The sequence below is a fragment of the Grampus griseus genome (assembly GCF_964374135.1).
Source record: "Grampus griseus genome assembly, chromosome: 3".
Classification (NCBI taxonomy): domain Eukaryota; kingdom Metazoa; phylum Chordata; class Mammalia; order Artiodactyla; family Delphinidae; genus Grampus; species Grampus griseus.
In genome coordinates, this window is record NC_139019.1 from 35,118,995 (window position 1) to 35,136,666 (window position 17,672).

At 39.3% G+C, this 17,672-nt stretch overlaps 1 protein-coding gene across 4 annotated transcripts in view; it reads left to right on the plus strand.

Annotated features, from left to right (window-relative positions):
* Positions 1 to 17,672, plus strand: part of GHR (growth hormone receptor) — a gene marked incomplete at its 5' end in the record, with an annotated part of 274,696 nt that overhangs the window by 157,974 nt on the left and 99,050 nt on the right. The gene's annotated exons all lie outside the window — the stretch shown is intronic.

Genomic DNA, 17,672 nt, shown 5'->3' on the forward strand with positions numbered 1-17,672 from the left:
GAACTTATTACTATTTTAGTTGTGCTGGTTCTTATCCTTTCTATCTTTCATTCAGCTTTTTATTCCTCTCATGAACATTTAATGAAAACTTATGTGTTAAAGGTGGTTTTTAATAGGATTTGTAGCCCGAAAATGTTCTGTTTCTTGTCTTAAATTTTGAAAGAGGGAAAGAAATAAGCAAAGTATAAAAATAAGTCTGGGATTTATCAATAGTTAACTATGTCCTTAAACTCCAACTAGGTGTTTCATATTCTGCTAAGAGCTAGGAAGGATACAGCCGTAAAAATCCTTACTCTGAGAGAGTGTACAGTCTAATCAGGAAGAAAAGACTGACTCATATAAAAGCAAAATAACAAGGCACCATAATAAGTTGCTGAATGCCGTTGTAGTATGTAAGTGATGGTAGAATTCAGAAAACTGAAAGGGGACAGGGTAGATAAGAGTTGGTCAAGAAGACTGCATGGAAGAGAAGGAACTCACTTTGAGCATTAACGAAGGGGTGGGATGTGGAGAGAGAAATGGAAGAGACTCATTCCAGTATAGTAACACTATTAGAGGCACAGAAAGGTGAAAATAGCAGAGGCTTGATATTGATAAGAACTTACTGTTAACTTTCTCCTAAGAATTTCGAGTGTTGAAACCATCCAACACCTCAGTCTACTTTCAAGATTTTCTGGCAAAGTGAAAGAGGCAAATATTTTTTATTGTTTTACAGCTGAGGTTATTGACTTTCTCAATTACAGTTTGGGCTGATCCTAATTACCTGCTGCTAACCTAGAAGAGTCAAGGAGTTAGGCGTTCAGCATCAGAAGATGAAAACCTGTATTTTCTGGCAGTGTGAACATGAGCAAATTGTTTAATCTGGTGAGCCCTGGTTTTCTCACCTAGGAATGGAAATGAGAGCCTTATTTATATTACTGGGTTATTTTGGCTATTAAATTATATCAGAAAGAGTGGAAATTCTTTTTAAACTATTAAACAACACAAATGCTAGTGTTTTGGTTACTCTCTCCACTAGACCACACTTTTATGTCATGGATTTAGATTCTTTTCATTAAAAAGTTAAGTGCAATGATTTTTGTTTTAAAGATGAATATGGTTTTTTTTTAATTTTTTAATACAATTTTTGAAGGTTATAATCCATTTACAGTTATTCAAAATATTGGCTATATTCCCCATGTTGTACAATACATCCTATCTTACACCCAATAGTTGGTACTTCCCAACTCCTATATTGCCCCTCCCCCCACCCCCACTGGCCACCACTAGTTTGTTCTCTACATCTGTGAGTCTGCTTCTTTTTTGTTATATTCACTAGTTTGTTGTATTTTTTAGATTCCACATATAAGTGATATCATGCAGTATCTGTCATTCTCTAACTTATTTCACTTAGCATAATGCCCTCCAAGTCCATCTGTGTTGCTGCAAATGGCAAAATTTCATTCTTCTTTATGGCTGAGTAGTATTCCATTGTGTATACGTACCACATCTTCTTTATGCATTCATCTGTTGATGGACACTTAGGTTGCTTTCATATCTTGGCAATTGTAAATAATGTTACTGTGAGCATTGGGGTGCATGTATCTTTTCAAATTAGTGGTTTTGGTTTTTTGGATATATACCAGGAATGGAATTGCTGGGTCAAATGGTAGTTCTATTTTTAGTTTTTTGAGAAGCCACCATACTGTTTTCCACAGTGGCTGCAACAATTTACATTCCCACCAACAGTATATGAGGGTTCTCTTTTCTCCACATCTTCGCTAACATTTGTTATTTGTGTTCTTTTGCTGATAGCCATTCTGACAGGTGTGATGTGATATCTCATTGTGGTTTTGATTTGCACTTCCCTGATGATTAGTGATGTTGAGTATATTTTCATGTGCCTGTTGGCCATCATCTGCATTTTCTCTTTGGGAAAAATGTCTATTCAGGTCTTCTGCCTTTTAACTGGACTGTTTTTTTGATGTTGAGTTGTATGAGCTGTTGATATATATTGGATATTGATCCCTTATCAGTCATATCATTTGCAGATATTTTCCCCCACTTACTAGGTTGTCTTTCTGTTGATGGTTTCCTTTGCTGTGCAAAAGCTTTTAAGTCTGATTGGTAACATTTGTTTATTTTTGCTTTTATTTACTTTAGGAGATGGATCCAAAAAAATATTGCTGTGGTTTATGTCAGAGAGAGTTGTGCCTATATTTTCCTCTAGGACAATAGTATCTGGTCATACATTTCGGTCTTTAATCCATTTTGAGTTTATTTTTGTATATGCTGTTAGAGAATGTTCTTATTATAGACTTTTACTTGTAGCTGTCCAGTTTTCCCAGCACCACTTATTGAAGAGGCTGTCTTTTCTCCATTGTATATTCTTGCCTCCCTTGTCACAGATTAACTGACCATAAGTGCATGGGTTTATTTCTGGGCTCTCTATCCTGTTCCATTGATCTGTGTGTCTGTTTTTGTGCCAATACTGTAGCACAAAAACAGATTACTGTAGCTTTGTAGTATACTCTGAAGTCAGAGAGAATGATTCCTCCAACTCTGTTCTTCTTTCTCAAGATTATTTTGGCTATTTGGGGTCTTTTGTATTTCCATACAAATTTTTTACACTACCAGTAGCAACCATCAGGCTGCCATGAAATTTATTTAGTAAGGCTCAACTAGTATTTTTTTTTTATTTTTGGAGTATAGTTGATTAACAGTGTTGTGTTAGTTTCAGGTGTACAGCAAGGTGATTCAGTTATACACATCCATGTATCTATTCTTTTTCAAATTCTTTTCCCATTTAGGTTGTTACATAATATTGAGCAGATTTCCCTGGGCTATACAGTACGTCCTTGTTGGTTATCCATTTTAAATATAGCAGTGTGTACATGTCAATCCCAAACTCCCTAACTAGTATTTTTTAATGAAAAAGCATAGAACAGGAGAGTAAGATATATATTGCACTCTTTAGTATGGAAGATTATATCATTTATACTAATGGTAGGTATCATTTAGTGATACACAGAGACATAAGTGATGTATATATGGGTCAAATGTATATTTGTGGATTGTTGTCAAAAATTGAAAGCCCTAGTTATACTACAGTATTGAAAGTACAAAACATTCAGTCCTCATTTTTTTGAATCCTCAAGTTAAACCAAAAAAACATTAGATTTCAGAGATAAGTTACAGTATGTAACGAACATGAGATTATGATGAAATAGAGCATGGTACTACATATTCTGCATTTTTTCTTATGCCTGTTGCTGAAACTCAAATTCTACCTTCACTTCTTCTACCCAGTATAGAAAGTAAAGGGTTGCTTCATTTGTTTCCATTAAAATCTACATGCCTAGAACCCATCCTGCACTATATTTTCTGGAAGATATTTTTTTTCCTATTCTTTTTCTTTCTTTTTTTTTATTGGAGTAAAATTGCTTAACAATATTGTGTTAGTTTCTGCTTACAGTGAAGTGAATCAGCTATAAGTATACCTATATCCCCTCCCTCTTGGACCTCCCTCCCCCCTCCATAACCATCTAGGTTATCACAGAGCACTGAGCTGAGCTCCCTGTGCTACACAGCAGGTTCCCACTAGCTAACTATTTTAAACATGGTAGTGTATTTATGTCAAACCTAATCTCCCAATTTGTCGCATCCTCCACTTACCCCCTCCCCATGTCCACATGTCCATTCTCTACGACTACATCTCTATTCCTGCCCTACATACAGGTTATCTGTATCATTTTTCTAGATTCCACATAAATGCATTAATAGACGATATTTGTTTTTCTCTTTCTGACTTACTTCCTCTGTAAGACAGACTCTGGGTCCATCCACATCTCAAAAAATGACCCAATTTCATTCCTTTTTATGGCTGAGTCATATTCCGTTGTGTATATGTACCACATATTCTTTATCCATTCATCTCTTGTTGAACATTTAGGTTGTTTCCATGTCCTGGCTATTGTAAATAGTGCTGCAGTGAACATTGGGGTACATGTGTCCTTTTGAATTATGGTTTTCTCTGGGTATATGCCCAGTAGTGAGGTTTATTTTTAGTTTCTTAAGGAACCTCCATAGTGTTCTCCATAGTGGCTGTATCAATTTACATTCCCACCAACAGTGCAAAAGGGTTCCCTTTTCTCCACGCCGTCTCCAGCATTTATCGTTTGTAGATTTTTTGATGATGGCCATTGCGACAGGTGTGAGGTAATACCTCCTTGTAGTTTTGATCTGCATTCCTCTAATAATTAGTGATGTTCAGCATCTTTTTCATGTGCGTCTTAGCCATCTGTATGCCTTCTTTGGTGAAATGGCTATTTAGGTCTTCTGCCCATTTTTTGATTGGGTTGTTTGGTTTTTGATATTGAGGTCCATGAGCTGTTTATATATTTTGGAGATTAATCCTTTGTCCATTGCTTCATTTGCTAATATTTTCTCCCATTCTGAGGGTTGTCTTTTCATCTTGTTTATGGTTTCCTTTGCTGTGTAAAAGCTTTTAAGCTTAATTAGGTCCCATTTGTTTATTTTTGTTTTTATTTTCATTACTCTGGGAGGTGGGTCAAAAAAGATCTTGCTGTGGTTTATATCAAAGAATGTTTTTCCTGTGTTTTCCTCTAAGAGTTTTATAGTGTCTGGTCTTACATTTAGGTCTTTAATCCATTTTGAGTTTATTTTTGTGTATGGTGTTAGGGAGTGTTCTAATTTCATTCTTTTACAGTAGCTGTCCAGTTTTCCCAGCACCACTTACTGAAGAGGCTGTCTTTTCTCCATTGTATGTTCTTGCCTCCTTTGTCATAAATTAGGTGACCATATGTGCGTGGGTTTATCTCTGGGCTTTCTATCCTGTACCGTTGATCTATATTTCTGTTTTTGTGCCAGTACCATACTGTCTTGATTACTGTAGCTTTGTAGTATAGTGTGAAGTCAGGGAGCCTGATTCCTCCAGCTCCATTTTTCTTTCTCTTGAGAAAGAAAAATTTCTTTGGCTATTCGGGGTCTTTTGTGTTTCCATACAAATTGTAAAATTTTTTGTTCTAATTCTGTGAAGAATTCCTTTGGTAGTTTGATAGGTATTGCATGAATCCATAGATTGCTTTGGGTAGTACAGTCATTTTCACAATATTGATTCTTCCAATCCAAGAACATGGTATATTTCTCCATCTGTTTATGTCATATTTGATTTCTTTCATCAGCGTTTTATAGTTTTCTGAGTACAAGTCTTTTGCCACCTTAGGTAGTTTTATCCCTAGGTATTTTATTCTTTTTGATGAGATGGTAAATGGGATTGTTTCCTTAATTTCTCTTTCTGATATTTTGTTGTTATTGTATCCTTTCCAAATTCATTGATTAGTTCTAGTAGTTTTCTGGTGACATCTTTAGGATCTTCTAGGTATAGTATCATGTCATCTGCAAACAGTGACAGTTTTACTTCTTTTCCAATTTGTATTCCTTTTATTTCTTTTCCTTCTCTGATTGCCATGGCTAGGACTTCCAAAACTATGTTGAATTATAGTGGCGAGAATGGATATCCTTGTCTTGTTCCTGATCTTAGTGGAAATGCTTTCAGTTTTTCACCATTGAGAATGATGTTTGCTATGGGTTTGTCATATATGGCCTTTTTTATGTTGAGGTAGTTTCCCTCTATGCCCATTTTCTAGAGAGTTTTTACCATAAATGGGCATTGAATTTTGTCAAAAGCTTTTTCTGCATCTATTGAGTTGATCATATGGTTTTTATTACTTAATTTGTTAATATGGTGTATCACATTGATTGATTTGCATATATTAAAGAATCCTTGCATTCCTGGGGTAAATCCCAGTTGATCATGGTGTATGATCCTTTTAATGTGCTTTTGGATCCTGTTAACTAGTATCTTGTTGAGGATTTTTGCATCTATATTCATCAGTGATATTGGTCTGTAAGTTTCTTTTTTTGCAATATCTTTGTCTGGTTTTGTTATCAGAGTGATGGTGGCCTCATAGAACAAATTTAGGAATGTTCCTCTGCAATTTTTTGGAAGAGTTTGAGGAGGATGGGTGTTAGCTCTTCTCTAAACGTTTGACAGAATTCACCTGTGAAGTCATCTGGTCCTGGACTTTTGTTTGTTGAAAGATTTTTAATTACAGTTTCAATTAATACTTGTTACTTGTGACAGGTCTGTTTATATTTTCTAATCCTTCCTGGTTCAGTCTTGAAAATTGTACCTTTCCAAGAATTTGTCCATTTCTTCGTGGTTGTCCATTTTATTGGCGTATTGTTGTTTGTAGTAGTCTCTTATAATCCTTTGTATTTCTGTGGTGTCAGTTGTGATTTCTCCTTTTTCATTTCTAATTTTATTGATTTGTGTCCTCTCCCTTTTTTTCTTGATGAGTCTGGCTAATAGTTTATCAATTTTGTTTTTCTTCTCAAAGAACCAACTTTTAGTTTTATTGATCTTTGCTATTGTTTTCTTCATTTCTATTTCATTTATTTCTGCTCTGATCTTTATGATTTCTTTCCTTCTACTGACTCTGGGTTTTCTTTGTTCTTCCTTCTCTAGTTGCTTTAGGCATAAGGTTAGATTGTTTATTTGAGATTTTTCTTGTTTCTTGAGGTGAGATTGAATTGCTATAACTTCCCTCTTAGAACTGCTTTTGCTGCATCCCATAGGTTTTGGGTTGTTGTGTTTTCATTGTCATTTGTTTCTATGTATTTTTTTATGTCTTTTTTGATTTCTTCAGTGATCTCTTGGTTATTAAGTAGTGTATTGTTTAGCCTCCATGTGTTTGTATTTTTAACAGATTTTTTCCTGTAATTCATATCTAGTCTCATAGCATTGTGGTTGGAAATGATACTTGATACAATTTCAATTTTCATAAATTTACCAAGACTTCATTTATGACCCAAGATATGATCTATCCTGGAGAATGTTCCATGAGCACTCGAGAAGAAAGTGTATTCTGTTGTTCTGGGTGGAATGTCCTATAAATATCAATTAAGTCCATCTTGTTTAATGTATCATTTAAAGCTTGTGTTTCCTTTTTTATTTTCATTTTGGTTGCTCTGTCCCTTGGTGAAAGTGGGGTGTTAAAGTCCCCTACTATTATTGTGTTACTGTCAATTTCCCCTTTTATGGTTGTTAGCATTTGCCTTATGTATTGAGGTGCTCCTATGTTGGGTGCATAAATATTTACAATTGTTGTATCTTCTTCTTGGATTGATCCCTTGATCATTATGGAGTGTCCTTCCTTGTCTCTTATAACATTCTTTATTTTAAAGTCTAGTTTATCTGATATGAGTATTGCTGCTCCAGCTTTCTTTAGATTTCCATTTGCATGGAATATCTTTTTCTATCCCTTCACTTTCCGTCTGTATGTGTCCCTAGGTCTGAAGTGGGTCTCTTGTAGACAGCATATATATGGGTCTTGTGTTTGTATACATTCAGCCAGTCTGTGTCTTTTGGTTGGAGCATTTAATCCATTTATATTCAAGGTTATTATTGATATGTATGTTCCTATTACCATTTTCTTAATTGTTTTGGGTTTGTTTTTGTGGGTCTTTTTCTTCTCTTGTGTTTCCCGCCTAGAGAAGTTCCTTTAGCATTTGTTGTAAAGCTGGTTTGGTGGTGCCAAATTCTCTTAGCTTTTGCTTGTCTGTAAAGCTTTTGATTTCTCTGTTGAATCTGAATGAGATCCTTGCTGGGTAGAGTAATCTTGGTTGTAGGTTTTTCTCTTTCATTACTTTAAGTATATCCTGCCACTCCCTTCTGGCCTGCAGAATTTCTGCTACATATCAGCTGATAACCTTACGGGGATTCCTTTGTATGTTATTTTTTGCTTTTCCCTTGCTGCTTTTAATATTTTTTCCTTGAATTTGATTTTTGTTAGTTTGATTAATTATGTGTCTTGGTGTAGTTCTCCTAGTGTTTTTCCTGTATGGGACTCTCTGCACTTCCTGGACTTGGGTGACTATTTCCTTTCCCACGTTAGGAAAGTTTTCCACTGTAATCTCTCTGAATATTTTCTCAGACCTTTTCTTTTTCTCTTCTTCTTCTGGGACCCCTGTAATTCGAATGTTGGTGCTTTTAGTGTTGTCCCAGAGGTCCCTGAGACTGTCCTCAATTCTTTTCATACTTTTTTCTTTATTCTGCTCCTCGGCAGTTATTTCCACCATTCTGTCTTCCAGCTCACTTACTCGTGCTTCTGCCTCAGTTATTTTGTTATTGATTCCTTCTAGTGTATTTTTCATTTCAGTTATTTTGTTGTTCATCTCTGTGTTTGTTCTTTGGTTCTTCTAGATCTTTGTTAAACATTTCTTGTATTTTCTCAATCTGTGCCTCCATTCTGTTTCCAAGATTCTGGATCATCTTTACTATAGTTACTCTGAATTCTTTTTCAGGTAGGTTGCTATTTCCTCTTCATTTATTTTGTCTTGTAGGTTTTTACCTTGCTCCTTTATCTGTGACATATTTTTTTGTCATCTCTGTTTTGTTTTGTTTTTGGTGGGTGGATTATGTTTCTGTCTTACTGGGTTTTGGCCTGAGGCTTCCAGCACTGGAGTTTGTAGGCTCTTGGGTAGAGCTGGGTCTTGGTGCTGAGATGAGGACCTCTGAGAGACCTCACTCCGATGAATAGTCCCTGGAGTCTGAGGTTCTCAGTTAGTCCAGTGGTTCGGACTCGGAGCTCCCACTGCAGGAGCTCAGGCCTGACCCCCGACTGGTGAACCAAGATCCTGTAAGCCATGCAGGGTTCAAAAAAAGAAGAAAAGGAGCAGAACAATAACAAAGAGTAAAACAATAAGATTAGAAAACTAACTGATGTGTTAGAAAGAATAAAAAAATAAAATTATAGATGAAACAACAACTGGAAGGTAAACCAGAACCACAATAGTAAAAGAGAGGAGGAAAAAAAAAACCCAAAAAGGCCTTGGCTGTGGGGCAGGGCTTAGGCAGGGGCAGGGTTTCGGCAGTTGGCAGGGCCTATACTTAGGACCCACAGGGCTGGAGAAGGCCCTGGCGGGGGTGGGCGTGGGGCTTAGGCTCAAGGTAGCAGGACAGGCCCAGGCGTGCCTCTGGCCTTGGAGCATGGAGGACCAGGTCCAGGACCCCAGCAGGCTCACTGGGCCCAAGTGGGCAGGGGATATGCTTGGCGTGTCCCTCCCCAGCCTCTGATCCCAGAGGGCCCCCCTCCCCATTGGCCTCTCTTCTTCTTCCCCCACCTCCCTCCTACGCCTGTAGGACCAACACAGCCCAGAGGGGGCCTTGGAGGGCAGGGCACCTGGCCTGGGAGCCCAGCAGGCTTTCCGGGGCTGAGTGGGTTGGGGACATGCCTACCGCATATCCCCTGATTCTCAGGTCCTGGAGGGTGCGCCCCCACCATGGCCTCTCCTCCTCTTCCCCCATCTTCCCTCCCTCCTTCCCATGTCCCTAGGACCCATGAGGCTTCCTGGGGCCCAAGTTGGCAGCAGAAACACCCACCGTGCCTCCCCTGATCCTCTGGTCCCAGATGACCCCTCCCACCCAACTCTCCTCTTCTCCCCCTGCCTCCCTCCTATGCCCCTAGGACCAACTTGGCTGGGAGGAGGCCTCGGAGGGCGGAGGACCCAGCCCGGGAGCCCAGCAGGGTTCCTGGGGAGGATTGGGCAGGGCAAATGGTAGGCGCGCTCCCCCTAATCCTCCGAGCCCCCAAAGGGTCCCTCCAGGTATGGGAACCCCTCCCCCCTCCCAGACACCCCTCAGGGGCTCCAGTCCTATCTAACCTCCACTTCTCCTCCCCCCTCACTCCCCACCACGTCCTACATGGTCTCTCAAGGGTTCCTCCTATCTCCTTGGGCATCGAGGTCCCCCACCAGTGTCCAGCAGGCTCCCTAGTTGTGGGGAGACACGAACTCTGCATCCTCCCCCACCGCCTTCTTGACTCTGCCCTCCCAAAAGTGGTTTTTCCATTTTTTGGAAGCTTTTAAGTTGCTTATTTTTGAAAACTCTCAATCAGAATTGTGGAATCAAACAATAAAACTCAGTATGTATAGAAATCCATTTTATCAGTCTAGGTCCAGGGAGGAAGGAGATGGCATATGCAAAGAGTCTAACTAGAGAGAGTGTAATGATGTGTATCTTTACAAAAGAGTCCACAGAGTTAAAGAAACCAATTCATGGTGAAGGACCCAGAGCTAGCAATAGCTGAGAGCCTTTACTGCCCCGTATCTACATGAGCAAGGGGAGAAAACAGCATTCTAGATCCCAGGTGGGACACAGAGTAGTATGAGAGGAGCCATGTGACCAGAGCTGTCATGGTGGAACACAGTCTCTGCCAGAAACAGAGAGAAGCAGAGAGGGGGACTTTAAAATTATTTTTGATGCAAATAACAGAATATCCCGTTAGTAGTGGCTCCAGCCATATGGACATTTACTGTTTACTTAAATTTAGAAGTGGTCTCGGGTTTGGTTAGGCAGGTTAAGGATGTCATCAGGCTTTTCTTGGGTTTCTGCTCCACCCCTAGTGTGATGGCTTTTTGGCTTCATGATCGTCACTGCCTAATGGCCAGACGATAGCTAAAACTCCAGACATCACATACATACTCAAGGCTTGAAGATGGAACAGGTAATGGTGTCAGCAAGCTCTTCTTTTGCAACTTGTCCATTTTTTAAGGCATCTAAAGGTTTTCCAGAAGTCTTCAGCCAACGTCCACATAAGTCTCTTTAGTCAGAACTCTTTCACCTGCCACCTCCAGTTGCAAAGGATGTCATAAGTGTGAACATCTGACAAAGGTGAATGGGATATCTTAACTGGTTTAGACTAATCCCAATGTAGCCATGAGTTGGGGTAATTTGGTTCCTAACTGTTGGGTAACCAACCAATGGTGTCTGCCCACAGGAACTTCTTTTTTTTCACATGTGGCTTGCTGGAATTGTAATTGGATTGCATTGAACCTATAGATCAATTTAGAAAAAATCGATAACAGTATTGAGTCTTTCAATTTATGAACATGGAATATCTGTCCATTTACTGAGGTCATCTTTAATTTTTCTCCAGATAAGTTTTATAGTTTTCAGTGTCAAGGTCTTGCACACCTTTCAACAGATTTATTCCTAGGTATTATATTTTTCATGCAGTTACAAATAGTACTGTAGGTTTTTTTAATTTATGAAATTTATTTTCTTATATAAATTACGTATTTCTCTGGGCAGACAGCCTTCACCTTATTGCACTAACAGCACATCTGTAATGCCAAGCTACAGGACAAGTCTTAACAAGGTCTGTATTCAACGTAGCACTTGTCTACCGGGCACTGTAGAGGAGGATGAGGAAAAGCCAGGATCCAGCTCAGGTGAAGAAGGGAGAGGGGGCAATGTGTCTCCGCTCTGACAGTTGGTTTTCTCCCGGGAAGGGAACATTCAAAGTTATGTCTGGATTCTGGAAGTGGGAGGAGATCTTGGAGGCTGAGAAGCCCAATGCAGCACTGCAGCTCGGCTCCACAGGAACTTCTTAAAAGAACCTAAGGTAAAGAATAAAGTGCCCTGATTGAGTTCATAGGCGCAACAGCTCCTAGATCACAGGTTCAAAGAAGGAAATAAATTAGTAGGTTAGAAGGACACACAATCAGCCAGATTCATTTCTGTTCTATTGTTGTGAAAACAGTCATTTTTTGCTTTCTTGAGATTAATGCTTTTCAGATAGCATTAGAAATTTCAATCTCCTTTTCTGTAATTCAGAATCACCTTTAACATCTGTGTTCTCTGTCATTTGGTACAGTGCTCAAGAAGGGAAAATAATAGGCCAGTGACTAAGAAAAACCTTAGAAGACGAAGTGGCCTTAGTGATTGTCACTAAAATGCAAACATAGCTTGAAATAGTAAAGCAGGAGGCATGAAAGCTCTTCCAGGGCTCTCAGGAGGGCCCTTGAACGGCAGGAAGTGGAATATTATAAGTGTGTGATCAGAGTTATTCTTCTTTTTTTATTCATGTGGCAGTGGGGGGGAAAGAAAATTCTAAAGCAAGAAGACCAGACATAAATCATAAGAGTGTAGAGGAAATGTGAGGACAGCATGTTCAAGGGGAAAATGAAAAGTAAAAGAGTAAATTCTGGGCTTCCCTGGTGGCGCGGTGGTTGAGAGTCCGCCTGCCGATGCAGGCGTCACGGGTTCGTGCCCCGGTCAGGGAGGATCCCACATGCCGCGGAGCGGCTGGGCCCGTGAGCCATGGCCGCTGAGCCTGCGCGTCCGGAGCCTGTGCTCCGCAATGGGAGAGGCCACAACAGTGAGAGGCCCACATACCACAAAAAAAAAAAAGAGCAAGTCCTGAATGCCAAGATTAGCTATGTTCTCCCAGCCACTGGGTCCTCCTTGGGAAGCACCCCACTGGCAATGAGGCCAACCTGAGCCTGAACCCCTCTAGTCCTTGAGCCTCTCTTTTCATTTCAAAGCTTGACAACCTCTTTACCCAGAGCACACACTTCACTCTTAGGAGAAGAAACAAAGCTAAGTGGCTCATCAGCTCATGACACAATGTTTTGGGACCTCTGCAGCAGCTTGCTAGTGGCTGACCAGTTGAAGTTTATTTTTCTCAAGCTGTTGTGATTCTGGGAATGTAAGGTTTGGCTGCTCGGTTAGCCTGAGTTTTCTGAGATGCAGACCTCGTGCAAGGGATTTACTGGGAGATTAGCTATGCAAGAGATTTATGAGAGGAAATGCTTGTGAGGAAAAAGAGGGAAGGAACTAGAGGGGACTGGGAGAGCTGCAGACTACAGTGCAGTTCTGACCCCTGTGAAGAAGAAATACATGAAGGAAGGAATGAAAGAAAGGGAAGGAGGGAGAGAAGAGAGGGAGGGAGGAAGGAAGGGAGGAAAGGAAGAAAAGAGGGAGGGAGGGAGGGAGGAAAGGCCTTAGACAGTAGTACAAGGCTAGGAAAGTTTTGGCAAAGCCAACACAGGGAGTCTTCAAGCCAAAGCCACCTGACAGAGGAATCCCCCCACCCCCCCACGCCTGTCCCAGGAATGGGCCTGCCATTGCATCTTTGTCATGCTAAGTCATTGGCTGGATGGGTTTCGGAGCACAGCAACTGAGGGCATAGGCCAGTTATGCTTTCTGCAGTAGGAGATCTGGGAGATGGATTTTTATGGCCACCAAAACCTTTCAGGAGCAACAGGTCGTACAAGCAAAATTTGGAGATGTGTTATCTTTCAGATGAAGAAATACATTGATGAAGGCCCTTTATTAACTATTACATTCATTTTCAATATCCATATTCAACAGTCATCTCATTTCTTAAAGAATTTTCAATGCTTTTTCCTTATCTTTACATATGTGATCTTATACCCCAGGTTTTCTGAAACAGTCCATTTACAGATTGTCCCGCTGGCCCAGCATCTAAATAATAAAGTCCAAGTTTCCTTAGCTTGGAGTTCAGTCTCCCACAATCTAGTCCCAACCCACCTTCCAACCTTAATTATATACCATTTCACTTTACCTTGTATTTCAACTCTTTTGAAACATTTGCTGTGTCCTAAATGATTCTTGTTTATCCACTGTTATCGCTTTGCTCAAATTGTTTTCTCAACTAGAATTTATTCATAGCATATATTTAGTGTGCCCCTCCCGTGGGTTGAGCCCTAGATTTAGAACTAGATATATGTTAGGGAACAAAACAGATGTGGTTTATACCCTCTTGGAACTTTGAATCTAGTGGAGGAGCAACAGATAATAATCAGGTCAATAGACAAATACATGCTTGCAAATCATGTAAGAGTGTCAGAAGTAAAAGAACGGGATACTCTGATGGAATTAGGGAAGGGTTCTACTTTGATAGAGGGGTCAGAGAAGAGATGGCATTTAAGCTGAAATTTGAATGACGATAAACATGTAGTTACATAAAGAACTTAGTCTTTGAAGGTACAAATTCCATCATGTTCAAGATATTGCCATGGTCTTCATGAAGTCATTCCTGACCCTCTTCATCAGATTTTTCAACCATGTTAGCCCTTTGTTATGTACATCTTGCATACATTTTATATATATATATATATATATATATATATATATATATATATATATATATATATATATAAAATGTTGTAGGTTATACTATATTTTTATGTTTGCCTCATCTTTCCTATCAGACTATAATCTTTTTGAAGTTTTGATAACTCATCTGATTTCTTTCTGTCTCTGTATCTAGCATGGTATTTAGGATAACACTCTTATCGCAACTAACAAACACTTCGTGTATGAACGAATAGTGTCCCCCCCCTCTTTGCAAGTTTCCCCTTTCTGACATTTATATGAATTCTAAAAGGACACGGAGACTTCATACAGTAGTTGAAAAACGCCCTTCACCTAGTCAGAGAGTTCTGAACTTCAACCAGAAGCAAATCTGTAGCAGTTAAGACCCTTTCTGTTGAGGCAAATGCACTATAGATTCTTTCAGGATAGGATTTTGTAGGTTTATCATTTATTTGAAAATCCATTATTATATACACCGAGTTTTAGGAAGAAAGTCTGGCTAAATGGTAAATCAGTTACTATTTTGAAACAGCTCTTCAGTAGGTAGTTACCACTGGCTGCTAGAATTTAACAGGTTGTTTGAATATATCAAACTACCATGTGTGTTCAGATACAATCTCACCTTACAAATGAGTAGCCTCTGACTTACAGATCAGTTCATGTAGATATAGATTTTTACGGTTGTTATAATTTTTTCCCTGTCTTCATAGAAACAAAGGATATAAACAAAGAGAAGGAACATGATGTATTTTTGACAGGCTACCATCTCAGATCTTCATTTCAAAGTTTACCTGGAGAAACACTTTTCTTTGTTATGGACCTTTCCCCTGTATGAGGAGTATTTTAATGATGTCATATTCTTTTCCTACAGGAAACTCCAACTATAGGCAAACTTTCATTAAGGCAAGAACTTCAATTTTCACATTGTGCCTTGAAACTCCAGTATAGAAATGTTCCTCATCCTAAATTCAATGTCATTATATCCAATTTTACTCCCTCAAAAGTTGCTTATAGTAGGAAACTTGAAAAGATGTGTGCCAGCATTAACCCAGACCTAGAGAGACCATACATATTATTTTAAAAGGACAAAATGAGTGTCACTCACTCAGCTTCTGTACGGGTTTTTGTCACCTAAATAGTTTCCAGAAACAAGGGTTTAGGACATCTTTGGGGACCAGAAATGAATCAGCATCAAATTAACTTTTCTTTCTGCCTCTAAACACTGAATGCATTTTAATATCTGCCAGAGTTTTAAAAAATTTTTATTGGAGTATATTTGCTTTACAATGTTGTATTAGTTTCTACTGTACAGCAAAGTGAATCAGCTATATGTATACATATATCCCCTCTTTTTTGGATTTCATTCCCATTTCAGTCACCACAGAGCATTGAGTAGAGTTTCTTGTGCTATACAGTATGTTCTCATTAGTTAGCTATTTTATACATAGTATCAATAGTGTATATATGTCAATCCCAATCTCCCAATTCATTCCACCCCTTTTGCCCCTTGGTGTCTATATGTTTGTTCTCTACGTCTGTGTTTCTGTTCCTGCTTTGTAAATAAGATTGTCTCTACCAATTTTTTCAGATTCCACATATATGCATTAATATACGATATTTGTCTTTCTCTGACTTACTTCACTTTGTATGACAGTCTCTAGGTCCATCCATGTCTCTACAAATGACCCAATTTCATTCCTTTTTATGGCTGAGTACTATTCCATTGTATATATGTACCACATCTTCTTTATCCATTCCTCTATTTTTGGACATTTAGGTTGCTTCCATATCCTGGCTATTGTAAATAGTGCTGCAATGAACATTGGGGTACATGTGTCTTTTTGAATTATGGTTTTTGCAGGGTATATGCCCAGTAGTGGGATTGCTGGGTCATATGGTAGTTCTATTTTTAGTTTTTTAAGGAACCTCAGTACTGCTTTCCATAGCGGCTGTATCAATTTACATTCCCACCAACAGTGCAAGAGGGTTGACCCTATATTTCCAAATCTCCATTCTGTAGTAAATACTAGAAATTCTACCCAGTATGCAACTTTGTTCATCTCCTGGCAAGGAGGTACTTGTTGCCACTACTTTTGAACCACTTTGAAATTCATTCCTGTCCCTATGACATCACTATCTCCCATTCTCTCAGCTTCAGTCCTCGCACACATGCAATTCATATTGCCTAGGTTAAGGTTATAGTTTTCAGAACAGTGAAAAAAAGTTTCGTTTAACCAGTTAGTCCAATACATATGTATATCTGTATCTGTTCCTTCATTTTTACTTGTCATTAAAATGTTATCTATCAAGAGAGAACCTGTAAATGATAGCTTTTAAGTAGAAAGAAAGCCATTAAAATGAATATATAAAATGGGCACCAGTTTAAATCTGTTGTATTAATTTATAACTCATACTTCTGCTTGTGATTTTGAATATCCCCATGCCCTGAACCTTGCATGGAACAGAGGAATAACAGGGCAGAGGAATGACAGATCAGGAGTCAGGGAGCATGGCACAGTGGAAAGATCCCTTAACAGACAAGGCTGGAGACCTAGATTATATTTTCAGTCCAACTAACTAGTTATGTGGTTTTGAGCAGTCCCTTAACCACTCTAGGACCCTGTTATTTCATCTCTAAAATTATGGCCCATTTAACAGTTAGGTCCATTCCAACTTCAGCCTTCAATCCTTTTATTTTGTTTTATTTGTTCCTTTCATTTACTGCTGTCAGATTCTGGTGATGATCCAACTGAAAGAATTCACAGACAAACATTCAAAGAAATACCAACTAGACTGTGGGGTTTAAGCGTATGAGCTCTAGAGCCTCTGCCTGGCTTAGGTCCAGTAGTTACTACCTTGTGATTTGGGGTGACTTACTCACCCACTCTGTGCTTCACTATTCATATCTTTAAAATGATGGTAACAAGAGCACTTGCACCATAGCTTCGTGAGATTGTTTCAGGAATTAAAAGAGATCATTTTTGTAAAGTGCATAACATGGTGCATGGCTCATGGAAGGTGGTTATTAGCTATCAGCTAGTATTATTGTTCCATATTAAATATCTATGTGCCCATGGTACTGTGCAGAGTGAAGCCACAGTATATCCCCATTTCTGCCTATTGTGAATTTAAAACTTCCAAAATGCCAAAGTTCTCATCCAGGGAGGTGATATGTGGAAATGCAGTAAAGAAATCATTTATTTTTATTATTTTGTTATTTGGCTGAAGAAGGAAATATTGTACTCAGCTGTCATGAGAAATTATTATCCTGAATGAAGGCTGGAGAACAAGAGCCAAGAGGTAGAGATAAGAATAGTAAAGGAGGCGACAGGAATGGGAAGATATGAATGCCTTTACTAAGAGTCACAAATGTTGATAATAGTCTCTAGATTCTTAGTGTGTTGGGGTTTTTTTGGCTGCATTAGGTCTTCGTTGCTGCACACAGGCTTTCTCTAGTTGCGGCGAGCGGGGCTACTCTTCATTGTGGTGCGTGGGCTTCTCACTGTGGTGGCTTCTCTTGTTGTGGAGCACGGGCTCTAGGCACGCAGGCTTCAGTAGTTGTGGCACGCGGGCTCAGTAGTTGTGGCGCGCAGGCTCAGTAGTTGTGGTGCACGGGCTTAGTTGCTCCACGGCATGTGAGATCTTCCCGGACCAGGGCTCGAACCCGTGTCCCCTGCATTGGCAGGTGAATTCTCAACCACTGTGC